Raw genomic sequence first — 22,352 nt, 5'->3', positions numbered from 1 at the left:
AGGAAACCAGCATTCTTGCTCCTGAGTCTGCAGCCAATCCAAGGAGACCAAGGGGTATAAAGCGACTTCTTCTACAGACAGCAGTTGCCAGTGCAATGTCTAAGTTCTCACTGTGTCCAGCTATCCATGAGTTCCTCAATGCTGTTCTCTGTACCAAGTACTCTGAGTCCACCATAGCAGTATTACAGCTATTTGTACTGGCGGTTTTATTTTGTTCCAGTAACTCTAGTCCAGTATCATCGGTGCCAGCCCAGTATCTCCGGTTCCAGTCCGGTCCAGCATTACCAGTTCTGATCCAGTCAAGTGTGTTCCATAGATCCAGTCTTTCCCAGAGCTTCTCTGGTTCCAGACCATCTCAGTTCTAACCCAGTTCCAGCCCGGTCATAGTCATCTATCAAGCTCTACTCAGTTTCAAGTTATAATTGCATTATGTGTTCAAGTATATTCATTCAGTGTCTAGACTCCGGTTGTATCTCCAGTGCCTCCATCTGCCAGCAACCGGTCCACACCAATCACTATCATCACGCATTGCATCACTTACAGTACAGTACAGTACTCTCTTTGACTCCAGTCCATGAACAGGAATTACATCAGGCCATTCAGCTTCCAGTCAGTACTCTCAGAACCCAATCCAGCCTGAGACTCGAATCCAGATCTACAAACAAGCATGGCACAATGTACGCTAGCAAAGTAGTGTTGTCACTTCTAATTCTTTTAATTATGCAATTAAGAGGCACATTTTAAACGAAAAAGACGCTAGATGCGGCCGTGTCGCACAGAACTGGCTCCCCGAGAGGGGCTATTTGGAGCTACTTGAGCCACAGTGTATAGGGACGCATTTGTAAATCAGGCAATATCAGGTATGACATGCTTTTAAAGTCGGTGGTCTAATTGCACACTGATAGTGATGGCTTCATTATACTGGCTTTCAGGTAATGATATATTATAAATATATTCATTATTAAGATCAATTGGATGTCAGTTAAAGGCTATCTTTCAAAACTTTTATTCTATATATATGTTTATTATACGAATATATTTGTGATCTGTAGATCTTTTACTTGCATTATTCTGTCTTTGTTTATCTGTTAAGTAACACTGCGGGCAGATTCTATTAAGAGTGAAGGTTCCTTCAGAATTATGTATTTATATTTATTAACAGTAATTTGTAAAGTGCCCACATGTTCCTCAGCGCTTCTACAGAGAATATTTACACATTCATATCAGTCTCTGCCCCTGTTGTTCTTACATTCTGTAAACCAAGCATGTTTTTTGCTCACACCACTATGGTCTGCCAGGAAAAATAAGTGAGTGTAGTCATGGGTATAAAAGGCCTTTGTGTAGTACTTTATTCTGTATGTACTTGATAAAGCTTTCTGTGTACAATAGTTGCCTACCAGAATGACAGTAGATAGCCGAGATACCTGGCATGGTAGGATGACCTTTTGAACCCCCTCTGCGCTTTCTGCACTGTCTGTTTGCAAATGCTGTTGTTTGTACACCATCTGGTAATATCATCAATTTAATGCAAAGTTTCACTCTTGCTTATAGCAGACTTGTTAAGAACAAAGGAAACACAGGGAAGTTACTTTCTTTTAGCCTCTAGGTAGCATGTATTTTGAGTTTTGGACCAGAAAAGCACCAATCAAAAAAACTATACAGATGTGTCCTCATACATTCTTGCTGCAGTCGAGCCACAAAGCCCCTCTTGGCGCACCAGGTCCCATGCAACTCTGCTAGAACCGGGTGTTTTTTTTGGTATTTTACCCAAAAATACTTTTTAGTTGCAATGTGATGCATCAAGGACACACCAGGAGACTGTGCTGATTAATATGATATGTGACACTTGTATATCTGTGTGTGACTGAGCCTGAATCTGTAAACGAAGAGCTTTGTATACAGACTCGGTCACACACAAATATATAAGTGTTGCATATTAAATTAATCAGTGCAGTCTCCTGGTGTGTTCTAGTCACATCACATTGCAACTAAGCCGCATTTTGAGTGAAAAAGATGCTCAAAAAAGATACCTGGCGCTAGCAGAGTCGGAAGGGACCTGGCAGCTCACTCACGCCAGGCGTCTCGCCTTAGAATGCGTAGGTACTGTGAGGTATATAACAATGAAAAAGTAAACACTGGACATGTATAAACTAGGAAAGAAGATGACATACTTATTGTGTATGAAGGTACATCAGAATACATAGTGAAACTTACATAGCACATAGACACATTGTACTAACATTTAAACCCATCTTTTTAAGGGATTTCAGCAAGAAATATAAACCTTGTGTCTTTCTCCAACAGGGTGAATTAAAGCTTTATTGAGCTCTACCAGAACAGTCTGAATTAACTTTAAATGATTCCACTTAAGCATTTGTTTACTTAGATCTGAGTCTTCTTGTCCTCCCTGCTTCTTTATTAGATATTGCTGATCGTCCGTTTTAATGGAACCTGTCTTTAATCATGCTTCAGCGGATGTGAAACTCACATCTTTCCTCAGTCCTCTGTGAAGCTTCAAAACTTTGCCAAGTGACTAAACTTCTAGCCAGTCCAATGAATACTGTTGATGGACTCCCTATATAGATTTATCATTTCTGGATGAAGTTCTTCACCATTCTGCTTAAGGACATGACATTCATGATCTGAATCATCAACACTCTTTTATCGCCAGTACTTCTGCATAGAGTTTCTGGTGTTTAGCACTCAGAGTACCTGGAACGGGTTTCAGGGCTTGGGTAAGCTTTAATCAGATATGAGCAGACAGTGGAGGTACTATCTGTCCTGCAGAATTACAGGCTATTCCTACTATCCATGCTCAGTAAATGTCTCTGGAGATGAGAATTGCATCTAGGTGTGCAGAGATGTTATAAAATCTGAACAGTTGTTGCACTGTATAAGATGGTAAAACATCACATCACATGTCCAACCTTCTACCATTTTACACCTCTCTTTTTATTATATTGAATTAAATATTTTACATTCCCCCTCAAATACTACTCAGTTTTGCTTCATTTATGGTTTAAAGTAATCATGAGAGCGTTGGCACATACTGCTGCCTTTGTTATAGGTGGCAATTTGGTGTGTGCACAACATTAAGGTGCTAAAAGGGTATAAGATCTTCAGATGATGCCCATTGACTACCAAATAGCTGCACAGAGCACAAATAGCCGAGCTCCTCTCAACACAGTAGAAAAAAACTTAAAAATGCATAATTTTCACCCCTTTACCTAATTTCAATAATGTTGCTCAGCAAAATGATATCTCCTATCTCCTATCTACACTGCTCAGCAAAACAAGGCACATCAGTGTAAGGGGCACCCTCATTCCACCCAACTTCTCCCCTATGTCTGTGCAAATTCTACTGTTCCCCAAACTCCACCATCTTGGTGACAGAAATCTTGGTGCACGCAGGGTCTAAAGCCTTTCATGCATTGTGCAGGGGGTGCTTTCTATATTACCTCCAGAGACAGAATTTAAATAATTGTTATCTTCATAATCCATATGCAGCAACAGTTAATAGTAGTGATTAAAACATCAATTAAATACATTAATCATACTAAAATGGAGAAACTGCATCATAGGGTAGATAGCCCACTGTGAGAAGATCTAATTATATTAACAACAGATGATTACTAGTGACTAATCCCTTAGTGATTTCTGCTAAATTAATAAGAAAAATGTTCAAACATCAATAATATAAAGGGGAATAACCAGTTTGTCACTCTATAAATCTTGGACATAATGGGGTTGATCGCAAGTTGCGTCTAATCAGAAATTTAAAAATGCAGAGAAGCCTGCAAATGCGAGATGCATCCAAGAAAGGAGTAATCAAAGCGCAGACAGGGGAATAGCTGCTCAAACAGTACCAGGTCTTACCCAATACAAGCAAAATACACAATAAATACATATGGTAAGGGTAAAACTCCAAAAGCGCTCCCCGTAAAATAATAAAGACATATATTTATAATAGATTTCTTGTGATTCTGTAACGTTTCCTTGGTGTTCTTTTCCTCAATGGATTGTCATATGGAGAGAAAAAGAAAACCGATAATGTGTAGGATTATCCTTTATATATTTAGTTTACTAGAGGTTAGTTTACAAGAGGTGGTAAGGATGTACAGTATTTATAATGAGAACTCCATGTTAGATCTAGATAGTGAGAAAACTTACCATACTCACTTAAAGAGTATGTAGTACCTTGTACATAACGGTATATTTTATGGGTTCCCACGATTCGGCACCAAATAGTGTATTGTACCAAGTGTGAAGAGAGCCAAAGGGGATGTACCCTACTCATTTATAAGGAGAGGGTTGAAAACACATATAGGTATCTTTTAATAGGGGGGATCTTCAATAGAAGGCGTACCCAACTCACACGATCAATAAGTAGATCTTTCTCATGGGTTTCTTTCTTGACCAATAAAATCTCAGTCAATCATAAAGGATCCCCGCAGTTTCCATAAGTGATGTAAACATATTTATTCCATATAATCACATAAAAATAGGAAGCAAGTAAAATATTCCAAAAAATGTGGAAGTCCAAGTAGTAATCTCCCCACAACTTGAGGTACAGGACTTTTAAAATGTTTAATCCTCAACAGTCCGGATCAGTATAAAATTATAGTACCTTTGTGTAGTAGTGGGGTTCTCACAAGTATAGTCCTTCCAAAGTGCAAGTCCTTACAACCAACTCGTTTCGATTAATATCTTTCTCAAGGTCTGTAGAGGAGAGCACCAGACATACTATTTATACCCCAAATAATCAATGTTACAAGGCGGGAGCGTAAGTGACATCACACCCGATATTCAGACTTTAAAAACTCAGCGGCAGAAATGTGCCCCTAATGCTGTATGTAGTAATCGAGGACCAGAAGTTTTTTGGCTGTGCAAATCGGTACTTCCTTGTGTTCCACCTATGTTTTAGCCTTATGTGCGTATTTAAGTGACCGGCATCATTCTAATAAGCTTTCCGGGTGCTATATTTTATATTAAACAAATGTAGCACTGTCATATTGTAATATGAATAAATATAATATATAAATAATGATAAAATTAATAATAATAATATATAAAATAGTGTAAGGAATTGGACATTTCTCATCTATATATATATATATATATATATATATTATCTCAATCGCTTATAAATATACAAAAAGGGAATAAATAATACAAAATCGAAGGGAACTTCTCTCTTAGCACAGTAAAAAATAGTAAGGGTAAAACACACCACAAATTACATACATTAAAGGAACCATTTAAGCTCAAAATCAGCATTCAACCAGGGGCAGAACTATGGGAGACAATGGAGGCAACCAGCCGCCGGGCTCCAGCTCTGAAGGGGGCACCTCCTCCATTGTCCACAACATATTCACCCCACTTAGGGCTGTAACTATGTACCTTGTAACATCATAGCCCTTCACGGCACCTGAGAAACCACCATACACTAGTGGAGAGCTCCATGTCAGACCATCAGCTGCTGTCTTCGTCTATCTATAGCCTTGTCTTCATGCAAATTGCTACATTACAGTGTCAGCGGCTGTGACAGGGGGGGCACCAAATTATAACTTACCTCCGGGCGTCTGGGATGAACTTACGCCACTGCATTCAAACCACTAGGTGTCAGTGTGTCCAATTTAAAAATCCATTGCATCTCTGCCCTAGCCTGGTTACCTTCCAAGTTCCTCTCTCTCCAATTGGATTTGATGTTTTGTATTCCTATAAATTTGTCAAGGTCGTTAACTGAACAATTATGGGTGGTTCTGAAATGTTCTGATAATGTGTGTGTACTAAGGCCCTTTCTGATGTTTTGTAATATGTTCGGAAAGTTTTGTTTTTAAAGACCATGAAGTGCATCCTATATATCATGTCACATTTACATTCTAACAGATAAACGACATTAGTCATATGACAAGTGATAAATCATTGGTTTCTGAGGATGATAGTTTTACATGCTGTGCAATCTCCACATCTGTAGAACCCTTTCGTTCGTACTGGATGGGGTCTCACAGGGGAGAGCACTTCTGAGTAAGGTATTCCTCAAGTTTGGAGCTTTTTTCCCCGACATTGAAGAAGTGTTGCAGAAGATCACTTAGGTTATTTTTTCCATTTTTTCCATTTTTTCCATTTTTTTCTAGTGGTCCCATCAAATTTGGGGTACATGAAAATGGGTACTAGCATATTTTTAAGTCCCTAAAGTCTTTATTTAAAAATTCTGCAAATATGCACGTGCCGCTAATGACCTATTCTAGAAAACACCTGCCGCATATTTGCAGAATAGCCCTGAACATATTTCCCTATTTTCAAAAACATTTTTCAAATTTTTTTTTTCACCCCAAATTTAAAATAATTTTTTTGGGGTGTCCCTATTTTTTTTTAAACTTTTTTTTGACACAGTTTATTTTAAAATGACATTCCCAGGGATGCAGGCTATTTTTTTTAAGCCTGCACCCCTAAACTCCAATTTTGCACTTTTTTTCGCCACCTATTCAGTGGTGAAAAGTTATCCCCGTTTTTTTTCAAAGACTCTTCGAACCTGCGAAAAGTCTTTGAAATTGAATATGGTGTAAAACCAAAACCAGCGAAAATGACATCATCGGTGCGAAATTATCGCAAAAACTGACTTTTCGCTCCAAATTGAATTGCCCTGTAAATGAAGGCTCACTTCATATATTTACATTTTTCATTTGTTTTTTTTTCTCTTTCTTAGCTAGTATCTAGCATCTAGCAATGACTTCCTATCTATGGATAATACTGTACCTCTTTTCCAATATTCTCTATAAAATCTTATATATAACCTTTAGTAACCTTTTATATTGTTATAAGCGATTGAGATAATATGTTTATAGATGAGAAATGTCCAATTCCTTACATTATCTTATATATTAGATTATTATTTTTATCATTATATTTATATATATATATATATATACACATATATGTATATATTACTATATGAAAGCTTAAATATGTACATAAGACTAAAACATAGGTGGAACATAAGAAAGTGCCAGTTTGCATTCCACCTCGATGGAACGCATAGCCCAGAAACCGGATCTTCTGGTCCTCGATTACTACATACAGCATTAGGGGCACATTTTTGCTGCTGAGACGTCAGACTACCAGTCCCAGAGCTGGCGATCCGCGCAGAAATTACCCCACCATCATGCATAAAATCATGGGACTATTTTAATATATATATATATTTAACAGTTTTTAAATCTGAAAAGCGGGCATGACGTCACTTTCACATTTTTGGGAATGTTTTATTTGTTTTACTTGCTTCCTATTTTTATGTGATTATATGGAATAAATACGTCTTATGGAAACTGCGGGGATCCTTTATGATTGATTGAGATATTATTTGTCAAGAAAGAAACCTAGATGAGAAAAATCTACTTATTGATCGCGTGAGTTAGGTACGCCTTCTATTGAAGATCCCCCTATTAAAAGATATCTTTATGTACATCACAAGAAATCTGTAATAAGTATATGGGATATGCACCCAGCTTGCTATGCCTACTAAAATGCGCTTCCTTACTACAGCAGTCAACGGGAGCAGATATGCTGGAATATGACAGGAGGTGTGGTTTCACAAGGATGGCAAAAAATGGTTAAAAAACAGTATTCACTTATACGCATTACAGTACATGTCCAAACAGTGTATTTCAGGTAATTAATTTGCACACATTGTGAAATGAAAATAAAACTTTTATTTTTTTTAAGTGCACAATAATAAAGACATCAGCAGACTTTACAAGCTGACTGTGACACAGATTTTATTGAAACATTCAACCAATCAGATGCAGCCTTCTGTCATCATCATCAATTCAAACTTTGCACTAGGGGTCGATCACCCACAAGTGAACCACCTCCAAACAGACACAAATTCACAGACAAATGTGTCTGTTTGTTACTTAGCATTTTGCATGAACATGGCCTTACTGTACTTCAACCAAATGTACACAGCCCTTCCCTTTCTCAGCCCCCTTCACACAAGGAGTCATCCTCATGCATGTAGCGGTATGGCAAACATGCAACAGTATTTGTAAATAATTAGATACATTTAAAAAATATATATCAAACAGCAATTTTTCAAAGAAAACCATTTCTCTGAGTCATTAGTAAACTATTTACATAACAAAATTGTCAGTTGTGTAGCCATCACTGTTTCACACAAGCCCATTCACTACTTCTTACTTGGATTATATGGAAAGGGTCCTTTTCATTTCATTTAGGCACCCCCAGAATTTTGGCAAGGAAGCAAACCGCATTGATTATGCACAACTACCTCTAACAGGTTCCGTTGCGAATGAGAGTTCACTCCTGTCTACAGCTATAAGAATGAAAGATTCAGAATACTTGTTAAGAAAGGAATTTAAGAAATTCCAGACTAAAACTAAATGAAAATTAACCTAGCCAAGATGGAGAAGAAAGCCATGAAAGACTTAAGAAACAACAAAAAAATTATAATAATGATAAAAAAATCACCCTATAAGGGAAGAGGTTTGTTCGTAACAAAACTACCAGAAGGAAACAAGAATACTCTCAGAACATACCACACAGAGTTACATGAATATCTAAAACAAGGACGTGATGTAGGCATACTCATCAAATATGAATATCTAACAAAAACCCCAAAATCCCTGTTTTCTATCAACTGATGTAAATTCACGAATATCTAAAGAATCTACCTGGATATCCTATCGTGTCAGGAATTAACTCCATCAGTTCCAGTCTTTCAGGCTACAAACATTCCTTCCTCCCACCTTTGGTCAAACAACAGAAGACCACATCTTTAAAACTTGGATTGGAAGCTCACATTCACCTTAACAATGTGACATCACACGCTTCCTTTAAACATGCAGATAGATGTGCACATTCCCATCACTATCTCTATACCCAGCTGAAAACTGCTCAAATTAACAATCAAGATCAGTATTGAATACATTTTGGTAAATAAATCATGGGGACAACAATGGGAGCACATTTTGTGCCAAGTTATGTGATTTTAGTAATAGGAAAATGTGAAGATGACCAAATTTGGAACAACAACCCATTAATTTACCATCTCAAATGCTGGATTAGATATATAGATAACATTCTATTCCTTTAGGAAGGAGAAGAATAAGAACTACAATCTTTCCTCAAATACATCAACAAGAACACTGTCAATCTGGAGTTTACTTTAAACTACAGTGAAACAACGTAAACTTTTTAGATTTAGAAATTTACATAGAAGCAGGAACCTTAGGAACAAAATCATATATAAAAGAGGATGACTGTAACAATTACCTTTTGACTTCGAGTACCATCATTCGAAGTGGGTTAACAATATTCCTGGAGTACAATTTTACCAACATCATCTTTGAAGATCAAAGAAAAACTCTAAGAAATATATTCCTTGAAAGAATGTATGAGACAAAAACCGTGAACGACTCACTAGAGAAGGTGATGAGGATGAACAGGAATGATTTTCAAAAGTATAATACAGAAAAGAAAATGTCAAGCTCTCCCAAAACTTCTGTTATTACTCAATACAATGGCAGCACAAAGGGTTTTATAACAATTCTCAATCAACATTATTATCTACTCACCTTAGACCATGACCTTCTACCAAACCCAGTATTATATATAAAAAAGCATGTACTTTAAAGAATATTCTCACCTGAAGTTACATTCCAGATCAAACCAACATCAAAAAGAAGACAAAGGATACCATTACTGGTGCAATTGTACAGGTTGCAAGAATAATCAAAATATTTCCACAAAACCCTTTACTTCAAACGTGAATGGGAGCAATTTTTAAATGAAAAGCCATATCAACTACAACACAGAAAGGATTGTCTATCTCCAAGAAACTCTGTGCAGTCTTCAATATGTGGGCCTCACAAAAAGGAAATTAAAAGCAAGAATCAATAAACACTTCTATAATATAAAAGAGGTCTTACCACCCATAGTGTCTCCAATCATTTCACACCGTGCAAAGAACATCAAAAATGTTAAATTCCATTCAACCTGTAAACAAAGATTGTAGAGTTGGAGACATTAAAAAAATAGAATCCCAGTGGATTAACAAACTAAAATGCTTTTCAATAATTGGACTCTATTTGGATTTTGATTTAGGTTCCTGTCTGAAAAATGTATTAATGCGTAACTACAAATCACACATACTATATATACATCTGGTTATTATCAAGTTTCCCTACAGTGGGGTTCTATTTACCAACAGAGACAATGGGCCTGATTCTGAGTCGCATGCAGAAGCGCATGCAGCAGTGTCTATTGGCGTTCGCCCTACTATGAGTTCATGCAAAAAACATACAAACTCCTTCCATTGTGTACATCCATCTGGACAAATTGTGCAAGGACTGAGAGGCCAACTTTTAGTACCCGTGTATGTTGTAATACTGATTGGTGTGTCCTTATACACCAACATCAGTCACACCAGCCCTGTGGCAGGTGTAGTTTCTCTATCCGACCACGGCCTCCCGTGCTTGGGTCTGTGAACACAGATGCTTGAATTGACACTCCCATGACACTACCATAGTATGCCCGATGAACAGCCCAATTTTGCATGCACTACTAGCCACCTCCATGTCACTGCCTAAGAATGTCCATCCCTTTTCCGCAACCTCTCTGATACCATCTGGATTGATCATAACAGCACCTTTGTACATACAATCTGTGTAACACATACGTTGTAGGGGTCTTTAGAAATTTTTGCACATGTGCAGTTGCAAATAATCGCTAAACTACAGTATGTGAACATCGGCATTGTGTTTGGTTTGCATGTGACTCAGAATCAGGTCCAGTGTGTCTTATATTCATAGAATTAGCCTTAAAATCATCTTGTGCTGAAAACAGCTGTATTAATTCTTACACACATTCATATGTTTTAAATTAAACTTTTTTTACATTTAATATATTTTAAAATGAATAAACACATTTTTACACTTTCCCTTAGTGAAAAAAAAATCAGGAGAATCCAAGGCGAATATGAGGTACAACGCATGTGACAAAATGTAATCCTTGAGAAAGTCAAAAGACAAAACACATGTACAAACACACAGCGCTAAGAAAAAGACCATATAATAAATGTATGTTATAAAAAATACATTTGCTAATACATAAACGTATGCAATGAATATAAAAGAACAATGCATGTATACTAAAAAATCATCAGAAAATATATCAAATTATCTTTAATATACAAAAAACAATAGGTATAAAATAGACAAATATATTGTATAGGCGGTGCTGCTGGAAAATGTAATTAAAAGTTTGTACCTGGAATAGTAGGTTTTCCAAAATGATAGTGAAATATTCAATCACATAAGACTAAGCAGCAAGTAATGTTTTATTTTTCTTATTGCGGCTGAACCATATTCAAATAAAGTCAGTAGGCCTGATTCAGAGCTGAACGCTCTGACCAGAGCGCTCGCTCTGAATCAGGGCCATCCCAGCTAAATTTTGAGCGGCCTCCTGGCCTCTCGCATAGCTGTGGGTTACCACCCACAGCTTATGCAAGCGGCCAAAAAGATGGTCGCGATGGTCAAAGATCATCACGACCATCGGGCTTGCGATGAGACCCTGCGGTAGGGTCTCGCTTCCGCAAGCCCAGGAGTGATTTTGGCTCTATCATTACTGATGTCAGTGGGGCCGGACTCAGACGGTAGGCGTTCCCATGGGAACGCCTCCATCTGGCAGTCACGCCCCGGCACGCCCACCAAAGGGGGCGTGCTGTCAATCAACATCGACAGCACGCCTCCTTTGGTGCGAGACCCGGAGCGATGGAGAGCCCGTCGCTATCCGGGTCTCGCGCATGCACACGACGGAGCCCCCTCCATCGTGCGCATGCGCAGTGGGGCAACATCGACCCATTTGCAAGCGTCCTTTGCTCGCGAATGGGTCTGAATGACCCCCAGAGTCATTGGTTATAGTGTGAAGTGTAGCCCCACGAGAGAATAATCCTGTAGATGATTGCATTTGATTGTATACAGTACATCATATATGCTGTAAATACAGCTCTCACCTTCCCTATGGGTGTTAGAATCCTGAAGAAACACAGTAGTTTCTGGTGAGGTTAGCTGTAGTGGCTTTAATCAGTCTATTGGCAAACAGTCAGGTGTGCAGACCGGGAGACATTGTGCTGGGCTGTATTCTGAATCTTGATTGCTGCAGCTAGGTTCAGAGCCTTGCTTTTTTCTGGACCTTTGATGATTGTCTGTTCTGCCTTTTTAGGGATTTCCCTCAGACATTCCTTTGTGAGTTGTAATCAGTCTGATACTGTCAGTGTTTGTGTTTTCTTGGAATCATGCTCTATACTGCTTTGTAGAGTTAATTTGTGCTATTTGGAAGATCTATCAGCATTTCTCCACAGTGCAATCAATCTGGGTTATTCAGAAGATCTTCCCATTATCTCTTTACTGTGTAAATCATCTGTGCTATTTGGAAGATCTAGCCAATATTTGTCTAAAGTGCAATTATCTGTGCTATGAATAAAAAATGCTACCTGCCAGCATCTCTCTACTGTGCAAATTATTTGTGCTATTTGGAAGATCTGGCCAACATTTCTCTAAAGTGCAATTATCTGTGCTATGCAGAAAATCTGTTACCTGTTAGTATTTTTCCACTGTGCAAATTACTATTTGGAAAGATCTACCCACAATTCTCCTGCAGTGCAATTATCTGTGGTATTCAGAAAACCTGCTAACATATTCTTCAGTGTAATTACCTATTCTGATGATTTAGTTACCTGTTTTCTATGTATAGTTTTAGTATTATCTAGTTATTCCTATTTTGTTAGCATATTTAACTAGTGAATTAAGTTACTGGTGCTGTCTATGGTACATTTAGCTAGTGCTTTTAGTTTCTTATGTCATTTAGTCATGTTTGAAGTGTCCTGTTCCATTTAAATATATGTGTCTATGATCTTGAGCCTGCATTACTTAGAGTTTAAGTTCTTGGGCAGCCAAGTACCAGTAACCAATTCCCGGAATGATTATTTTTATCTGGGTATCTCTTTTTACATGCATATTATTAACAAAATAAATACAGAGGCTACTTCTAAGTCATGTGTAGTGTTGATGCCGCACTCAGTTGGCCGATGTTTTAAGTCTGCCCATGCATCTGAGTTGCACAGCGCATGTGTCCTGATTGTTAACACTCAGCGATGCAGAACAGAATCAGACGCACGGCCTGTGGACTTCAGTGGGCGTTCCTGGGAGGTAATGGGGTTAACTAAGCAGGTGCGGTCATATTACGGGCGTGACGCTGTGAGTGGCTGCACACAACTGCTCACACAGTAGGCCATGTTCAGATGGAGAAACTGCACCTGGCATAGAGCTGATGCAAGTTGTAATGGTGCGTCCGATGGTATGTCTAAAGGCTCACCAAGATCGATTTGTACCGCCACAAAACGCTGCAAGTGGGCGCCGGCATTGTGGCATAAAGATGCAGCCGCGGTTGCGTGTGACTCAGAATCAGCCCCATATTAATTTGAATGTTTTGTTTGTTATGTCTATGTCCATGCCTGTTTTTGTCAGCTGCATATGAACCACATACATATCAATGGTGGGTAATTACCTATGGTATACAGCGCTTCTATTGCATATTATTAACATTATCAAAACTGAATATTTGATATTAGTTGCTGCTCTATGTTACATTGCACTGAGAACTTCCTCTCTTTCTTGCTATAGGAATGAATTGGAAGTCTCTAATTGGTCAGAGCACTGCTGTTCCCGCACTCTGACCAAATATTTAAAATGGGCATGACAGGACTAGCCAGTAAAGAAACATAATAATTCTATTATTTATACAATATTAACCCTATTCTCACTGCTCAAGGAATGTGGGGAATGGAATAGCCCTAGTGCTGTCAGCACGGGGCTGGTTCTTCCTAGTGGAAGAGGCCTACATTTATTTTTGTTTTGTGGGATAAACTTCCCTAGGGATTCCAGCCCCTTACTACTAGCCAAGGGCTGGTTGGCACTATCACGGTGGGATCCCATGCCGCTGGTTCCTTCTGCTTTTATGCCACCAGCCATGGTTGGTAATGCCTTGTGCTGCTTAGTGGAAACCTGGAGTGACACCATGCTCTTTGTCCCCTAATTTTAAGCCTAGACGTAAGGGCCTAGTGCTGGTTATGAATTTAGTGGTGGTGGTGTGTTTGTTGGGGGGTGGAGTTGTTTTCGGGCAAACATTTCTTTTTTTTATGTCCATTTAAAACAAAAACAAAAAATCATATAGAGCATGTTGCACAGATCCTAGGGATCCACAGGGCACTTATAAACCGCAATGTTTTTATGGCTACAATGTATAGTTTTATACTAGTGGGATTGGGGTTAAGAAATCGAAGGACATCGATGGTGGGTTGAATTTAGACAGTCAAAATGACCTTTAGTAAATTCTAAGGTTTTGACCATCAACCTGCAATTGATCCATTAGGAGTTAGTTCAAAACCTAGCTGAACCTGCTGCTTAGTAAATTATTCCCTAGAAATCCCCTGGGAAAAGTATAATTATCCTATGAGTGAAATGAAATTCAGATCTCCAGCAGCATCCTTCTACAGGCTACAGAGAGAATTTCTCGCCTGCTCCTGCTACTGTTCCTCTTTGTATTGGTTACCGCTACTGAAATATTAACTATAGGAGGGAGAACAGTATGACACCTACACTTTCTCCTGTAGTCATTGCATCAATAATGCAGTGGCTGAGAGTGTGAGTACAGGAGGTACATGAGGACAGGGATACTCCTTCTACCTCCTGATGTCTGTACGTGTGCTCCCAATGCATGCATTACAAGAGAAGAAAGTATATGTGATATGTGCCACACAATGCTCCACTCTGCAGTCACTGTTGCAGTAACAATGATGGACAAGTGACATGACAGTGTAGAGTGCAGCAAATACTGTGTCAGCATAAGTGATATTAATACCCCTTTTACACCAAAATCCCGGGTCTGACCCTGGAATTTGAACACTGGTCAATCCCGGGTCGAACTCGGCTTCAGACCCCGTTTACACTGCAACTTGACCCGGGTTATTCCCGGGTTTGCCCCGTTCACACTGAACCCGGGTAATCCCTGCTTTTCCCATTGATTTAAAATAAAAAGGCAAAATTTCATATTCCAAACATGTTTTTGGTTTATTTGGTTTTAAAGTTTTTTTTTTTCACTTTAACCATGTGCATATATTGTGTTTTTTAATAGAACAGTTTTAACACATTCTCAGATTGTTGAAAAAGTATAAAAAAAGTATAAAACATATGTCAAACATCGTATGCCCAGTATAAAAGAAAAGTGCCGATCCGTGCGGGGAAAACAATATACTATAAAAGTTATAAAAAAATGAAAACTGCCTTCACACAATAAACATGATAATTTTAGCCACACAACATAAAAAAAAAAACTAAAATAGAACATGTACCGGTTGGTACAACGATAAATTATTTTAAATGGCCATGTTTACGGCAATTGCCTATACACTATATAATGTGGTGACTCTTGGTTTGTTTGTGTTGTGTTAGGGTTAGTGCTAGGGTTGTAATAATTGGGCCCCATATTGCACTGCCCAAATCTGTGTTCTGGGTACACTGGGGCCTGTGGTAATAGCTGTGTTTGGTTTGGATAGCCACGACCAAATGTGCGCTCTAAAAACAACATCTGTCTCTCCTGCATATCCATTAATTGCCTCATAAATGACTGCTGCATTTCCCTTTCGGACTCTAGAAACCGATCCAATCTGGCATTCTCCTGCCTCTGAATGTCGGCATCCAATTCACGGAGATGCTCCACGATCACAGAAGTCATCGCTCTAGCCGCTTACTCCGACCTGTTGAACTTCTTCTTTCTGGGTGGCACATTGTAGACTGCAAAGGGGAGAAACAAAAACAAATAATATTCACTGAGCCGACGTAAAGATAGCAATGGTGTTTGCGTACGTGTGCTTGTGGCCTTCTATCTACCTGCACGCTAGCAGCACTCTGAAACAGTTACCATTTGGATTTAAGTGAATGTAGTGTGTGTGTGTGTGTGTGTGATGTGGGTGTTTTTCTTTTTTAAAATACTTACTATTAGCGCATAGCGGAGGGGTCTTTTTAGGGGGCGCAGTCTCTGAGCTTGTCTCAACTACCTCATCTATGGTGGTAGTGATACTGTCAGCTTTCACAGATGAATCCATCCCACTTCCTTCTCCAGGCTCATCGGTCAGTAGGAGCTGTGATGTTGGTCTGCATTGCGAGGACGGCAGGGTAACCTGTGTAGCCGGTACCTCTTGACTATCGTCCTGCTGGCTGGAGCAGGATGGCGCAATTGAGGAGGACAGTGCTATGGGGTTTGAAAGCGTTATATTTCCAAAAGCGCTGTAGCACAATTGGTAATGCACCCATTCCTTGCGGCCTGCACCACTTTTGTTGCAGTTATGATCGTGCACTTTAGTGAACTGCTTACGCAAGGCCTTCAATTTATTGACCACTAGCTGCTGCGTGCATTTTATCCCTCGGGACTCCAGCATCTGGGCTATATTGTGGTACACTACTGCATCTTTCACTGTGCCGGTCATCTGGCGTTTCATTTCTTCCTCCGCCCTGATGAGCAGTAGCTCTCGGATATCGGCATCGGTCCAGTTCGATGCAGCACACATGCTGCTGTAGTAACAGGGTGTGGCTCAGGCTGCTGTTATGGCTGTGTATCAGCCTGCGTTTGGAGCTGCTGGTCAGGCTGTGGTGCAGGCTGCAGTTCTGACTGTGGCAGACTGTGTATCAGCCTGTGTTTTGTGGGAGTTGGTCAGGCTGTGGTTCAGGCTGTGTGCAGGAGGTTAGGCAGGAAAGTGATGGCTGCGTGTGCGTCTCTCTGCAGGGCACTGACAAAGCGCCCCAGAAGCTCCAATCAGCTAATAGCAGAATGTAGCCGGGTAAAATAATCCGGGTAGCACCCGTTCACACTGCCACATGACACGGGAACAACACGTTTTCAACCCTGCTCTCAACCAGAGTAAATCAACCCGGGATATTTTTCTGGAGCATCGACCCGGATTGACCCGGCAATAACCCGGGTTATTCGGTTGGTGTAAAAGGGGTATAAGTCTTCTGCTTCATGGACACTGGACTACCGCTATTGTGCTAGCTTCTGTGTGGTGTTGGTTCTTAACCTCTATAAACTGAGGTATTGGCTAGAGGCATTAGTAGGATTTTCCTATAAATGTTTTGGCAATGGTGAATATAGCATTTGCACATTCAGTTAAAGTTACAAATGCAAATCCAAAATATATGATATGCAGGGCCGTAACTAGGGGTGTTCAAGTGCTGTCCCCACACAGAGCGCAGAGCCTGGTTCCTGCATCTGGCTACCAGGGTGACTGGAATGGCACCCTGCAGTCCGAATCTCTGCTGTAGTGCAGCCCGAAATGTCCCTAGGACGCTTCAGACATTTACACCGCAGCCTATAGAGTCCTGAGAATGCTCTGAGCATTGCTGTCATTCACGGTGATTGTGGCCCCTCCCCCTCTACTCAGGGGGCGTGGCTGGCATAGGGCTGATAATATATAAAAACTCAGCAGCTGTATCTGAATGGACATTAAAACCACCTGAATGTAACTGATATCATTTATTAGTATAAAGGCATGTATATGAACATATCATTTTAAAATAGTTGTAAACCATGCTACATAATTGGAATCTTTAAAACTGTCTGCTGTAAACTATGTCTGTGCTTCCTGCTATAATCTTATTCTCTGTCTCATCACTAAGTATCTCCTCTCTTTGAGTTTATATTGTTGCCTCTCCATTCTTCTACAACCTCTGCACCCTTTACAAATCATGTCTACAATCCTGTCAGCCTTTGAGATGTGCTCATATTTGCGTATTATCTTAATATCTGCTTCCTAGTTATATCTGGCTGATGCAAAGCTGAGTTACCTATCAGGGAGGTGACGTGCTGCTTCTTCATATAAGATCATCAGACATGAAAGCTCGCATTGTGACATTCCAAAGAAGTAAAATAAGGGGTGCTTGCATTCAATGTCAATCAGCAGCAGGTAAAGCCAATCAAATACTATTATGCTTGGCAACAAAGTATAATTATGCCTTAATATTTTATGTGAATGTTCTTAAATTATGTTGCCTTTTTTATTTTATGTGTATAAAGGATTAAGTTGAGGTTGTGTCAGTTTTCAGTTCTTTTCCTGTCTTGTTGCATTACATAAAAGAACTGTTTACATGTCATTTTATTCAAGAAAACTTTTTATTTGTCTTGTTAATTAATCTTAGCTTTGTTGAAAGTACTTTCTGCACATCTGTGATATTGCATGCAAATGAAATGCCAGTGATAGATTCTGCTCATATTATATAGATTATGTCATTTTCAGTAACCAGTAACAATCTATTTAATTCATAGTTTTAGGTTATTTGTCTGTGTCAGCTATAACAAAACCTAAGAGTGTACTTGGAGCATCACAGTATGCAAATAATGGCACCTCTTCTAAATCGTAAGCTCTGCAGGCAGTCTAAGTGGCATTACCATAGTAACTATATAAAGCCCAATAACAAGTAATAATATTTGTATACGTTCTTCCCTTAATATCTATATTAGACAAATACAGTGAGGAGAATAAGGTAATTATAATATTAGACTCCCTTTAGTGTCATGCCAAGCCCTAATACTGATGACCATGTTAACATGAGTTGTGCTCACCCCCCTGGTGTAACTTGGCATATGTTACCCATCTACCAGTGGCATATCTGTATTGGGTGCAGGGGGCACACATCGCACACCCTGCTGCACCCATTTCGGTTACTTACCTACTGCTTGTCTTGCTGCCGCTTTGTGCCAGTATTCTGTTGATTTATTCAGAAATATTGTGTCGGCGCTAGTGCCATATTACCGAAGATAATACCAAATGACAGCGCATACACAGAAGACTCTGGCACAGTGCTAGATCCTTTGTGATGTGCTGCTCATGAGCCAGTGCCATTTATTTCTTCCTGGGTGAGGAAACCAACAGAAACATTCCGGGTTGGGCCCATTCCAGTCTTAAAATGCTCCTGCCACATAAAAGCCAGGGCCGTAACTAGGATGGTGCGATCTGTGCCATGGCACAGGTCACCGCAGGGCAGGGGGCGCTGTTTGGGCCTGTCAATTTTCCTGTTTATTATCATTCGCACTTGTAGCTTCTTTTATCCCCAACATCTCCTGGCCTCCCCTATTGCTTCCCTGGCCCTTACCCATGAGGCCATGGCAGTGGCGTATCTATAATGGGTGCAGTGTGTGCAGGTCACACAGGCACCCAGGTCCAGGGGGGTCCGCACAGCACACCCTGCATCCATATAATGTTAAACTTACCTGTCCGTGGTCCCGCGTCGGGTGTCAGTGCTGCTCAGAACACCGGAAAATGGCTGCTGCGGATCATGCACACCAGCCCCCTCCTCTCTTGACGCCCCTGGGCCATGGACCTTTTTCAGGTGCACTATCTTATGTCCCTATTTAAAAAATGGGGGGGGGGCGCTAATGCTTCACTGGCACAGGGCACCATAAAGTCTACTTACGGCTCTGATAAAAGTAATGGGGGCATTATTATTATTTTTGTATATTATTCAACATACAACATATGTATTAAAGCAACTAACTACTCTACTTGCCTTACTTTGTATTTTAATTACTCATGTCTTATTCCTTGTTTCTTTCAAAATAAGATCAAGTTATGTTTAATTTCTTTTATTGTGAGTTTCCACATTTGCTTTACCATCTTGACTCAGCGTCACTGATGCTGTAATTTGAAAGGAATACTTCCAGCCAGTGGCGTAACTAGGACAGGGCCGCCGGGGCACGTGCCGTGGGCGCCGTAGGACCGAGTGTGCAGCAGGCCATGGTACCGGCTGCATTTACACAGGATCAGCGCTAGGCCGAGCCCCTTCCCTCCCCCTGACCAATAGCCCCAGGCTGAGGGTGGGAGACGGGCTTAGGCTGGTGCATTTTTACACATACATCGCTGCCAGTGTCTAGGCGATGTGTGTGTTAACCAGCAGCCAATGAAGAGTCAGACAGACTCTCATTGGCTGCTGCTGCACACACATCGCCGACGCGCGGCGGCGATGTGTGTGTTAATCAGCAGCCAATGAGAGCCAGACAGACTCTCATTGGCTGCTGTGCCCACTGCAAGAGCCGGGCTGGAGCTCACTCATGATTGATCACCAGTCATTTTAGTACATATTAGAAAATGAAATGAGCAGAAGTGTGTTAAAGGGTTTGGACATGCTTGACAAACTTGTTTTTTTACAATGTGGATTTGGAGTTCTTAAACTATAATGAACCACCCCAACGTAAGCAACCAAACAGAACTCATTAAGCTGCTCCCAGAAACATCCTTTACACACATTGTATACCAACTCATCTAAGATTTGGTACATTACAATAACGAGGGGTGTGTGACCGTGCCGCATCCAAGAGCACATGCTGGCATCCTGTAGAGGTATTTATTTTTCAACTTGCAGGGTAGCTGACAATGTTTCTTACACCGGATGTGAAGGATGCCGCCCAGGCTGCTGAGATGCCCTATTACGATAATGATTTGGAATAATCATTGTCTATATATTATTCTTACCAATGGAACAAAAAGCATCAAGTTGACTAACCTAAAAATCATTGCTAAAAATAATAAGACCACAACAATCTGCCGGCACATGTCACAAATCAATAAGTGCATCTCTAATTGAAAAACCAAACCATAAAAGTGAGAGAGTATAAAGTGTGCTGGAGTAAATATTTCATAAAATATATCAATTGTATAAAGATATTTGGCACATATGTATTAAGGTGACAACAGAGTCACAACAGAGTTGTTTCACTACCACTTCTAAAGTTATAACCCTGTTTCCTGACAAATGACAACTCATAAGCAATACAGTAAATTGTAAATCGATATATAATTTTAGTCTAACTGCAATTATTAGTTTTGTCCATTAGGAGGCAGCAGAGTTTCATCTAAGATATCTGCCTGTTGAAAGGATAGAAAAGTTAGTTTTTATCACTCTGCAGTATTTTAATTATTTTTTTTCAGAAAAGGATGTTTGCGGCTTTGTCAGTTGTAAGAAGCTCATTAATGAGGTTTGTTATATTGGATGCAGGTCGTTAGCCAGCTGGCAAAACATTTTAATTGTGTTTCATCACGCAGCAGAAGAGGGAATAAAAATATTAGCTGAGTAACAACCAAAATATGCAGAACAGGTATGTATCTGTTTAAAGAGTGCAATATCTTATTCTGTGTGAGTAGGATAGATCTATTTAGTAGCTATAGCTGGAAAGAGGACAGATAGTGCTCTTTGGATCCAATTAAAGGGACATTATCGTCTATACTAGTGGTTCCCAAACTTTTTAGTATCACGGTGCCCTAGAATATTAGCATTTTTATCACAGCACCCCTAGGCCAAAAGCTCTTATTGAGAAATTCAGCAAAAATGATTGCATTAAGTAAATTGTGCTTACTTGTAATCCTTAGGTTCAGTTGGGTTGGGTATGGGATGCCGGCGCTCAGGATCCCGGCAGTCAGAATCCCGATGCCGGCATCCCAACAGGGTTAGGATACTGACACCTGTCAGTAAGTATCCTAACCCTACCTCTAGACCTAACCCTCCCTCCCCGCAGCCTAAACCTATCCTCCCCCCACAGTCTAATCCTAACCCTCCCCCCCCTGCAGCCTAACCCTCCCCCTTACTCCAATACTTACCGTCGGGATGCCGGCGGTCGGGATTCTGACTGGTGTTGGGATTCCGGCGCCGGCATTCTGAGCACTGACATTCTGACAGCCAGGATATAAACTACACCCCGTGCAGTTATGTGCTGGGGGACATGGTTGCCCTTCTGTTTGTCCACATATATGATTTGCAGCCACCAGCAATGGTTTTGCCTATCACACTGACCATAAGTAATTTAATTTGGTTCTGGACCACCAACCTGTGGCAGCCCTGCAGGTGCTCTGGTAGGAGACCACTGATCTATACTAATCAAAGAAAACAGAAATAAAAAAAGAAAAAACAAGAGGCTTCTCATTTGGTTTTACAATAAAAAGGTCATCGGTACAGTAGCCAAATTCTTGACAAAAATGTATCCCTCCCCCTGTCCTGATTAAGGGCTCAGGGCCTGATTCAGCAAGGTTTGCAGTTGCTAATACGCATGCAATCGGCCGATTGTTGCACACTGCGCATGTGTATGCATCGCAGTGTGCATGCGCGACCCATCGCAGAGTGATTGATAGGAAGTGCTGTTTGTGGGTGGTGACTGGGGCGGTGGTCGGCGGAATGCAGACGTGCCAGTGCGTTTGAACTCCGTTGCATGGGCGTGCATAAATTATCCAGTGC

This window comes from Taudactylus pleione, unplaced genomic scaffold, assembly GCF_031769625.1.
Source record: "Taudactylus pleione unplaced genomic scaffold, aTauple2 ptg000016l, whole genome shotgun sequence".
Lineage (NCBI taxonomy): Eukaryota > Metazoa > Chordata > Amphibia > Anura > Myobatrachidae > Taudactylus > Taudactylus pleione.
The sequence above is the reverse complement of the archived record's forward strand: the minus strand, read 5'-3'. Positions refer to the sequence as shown.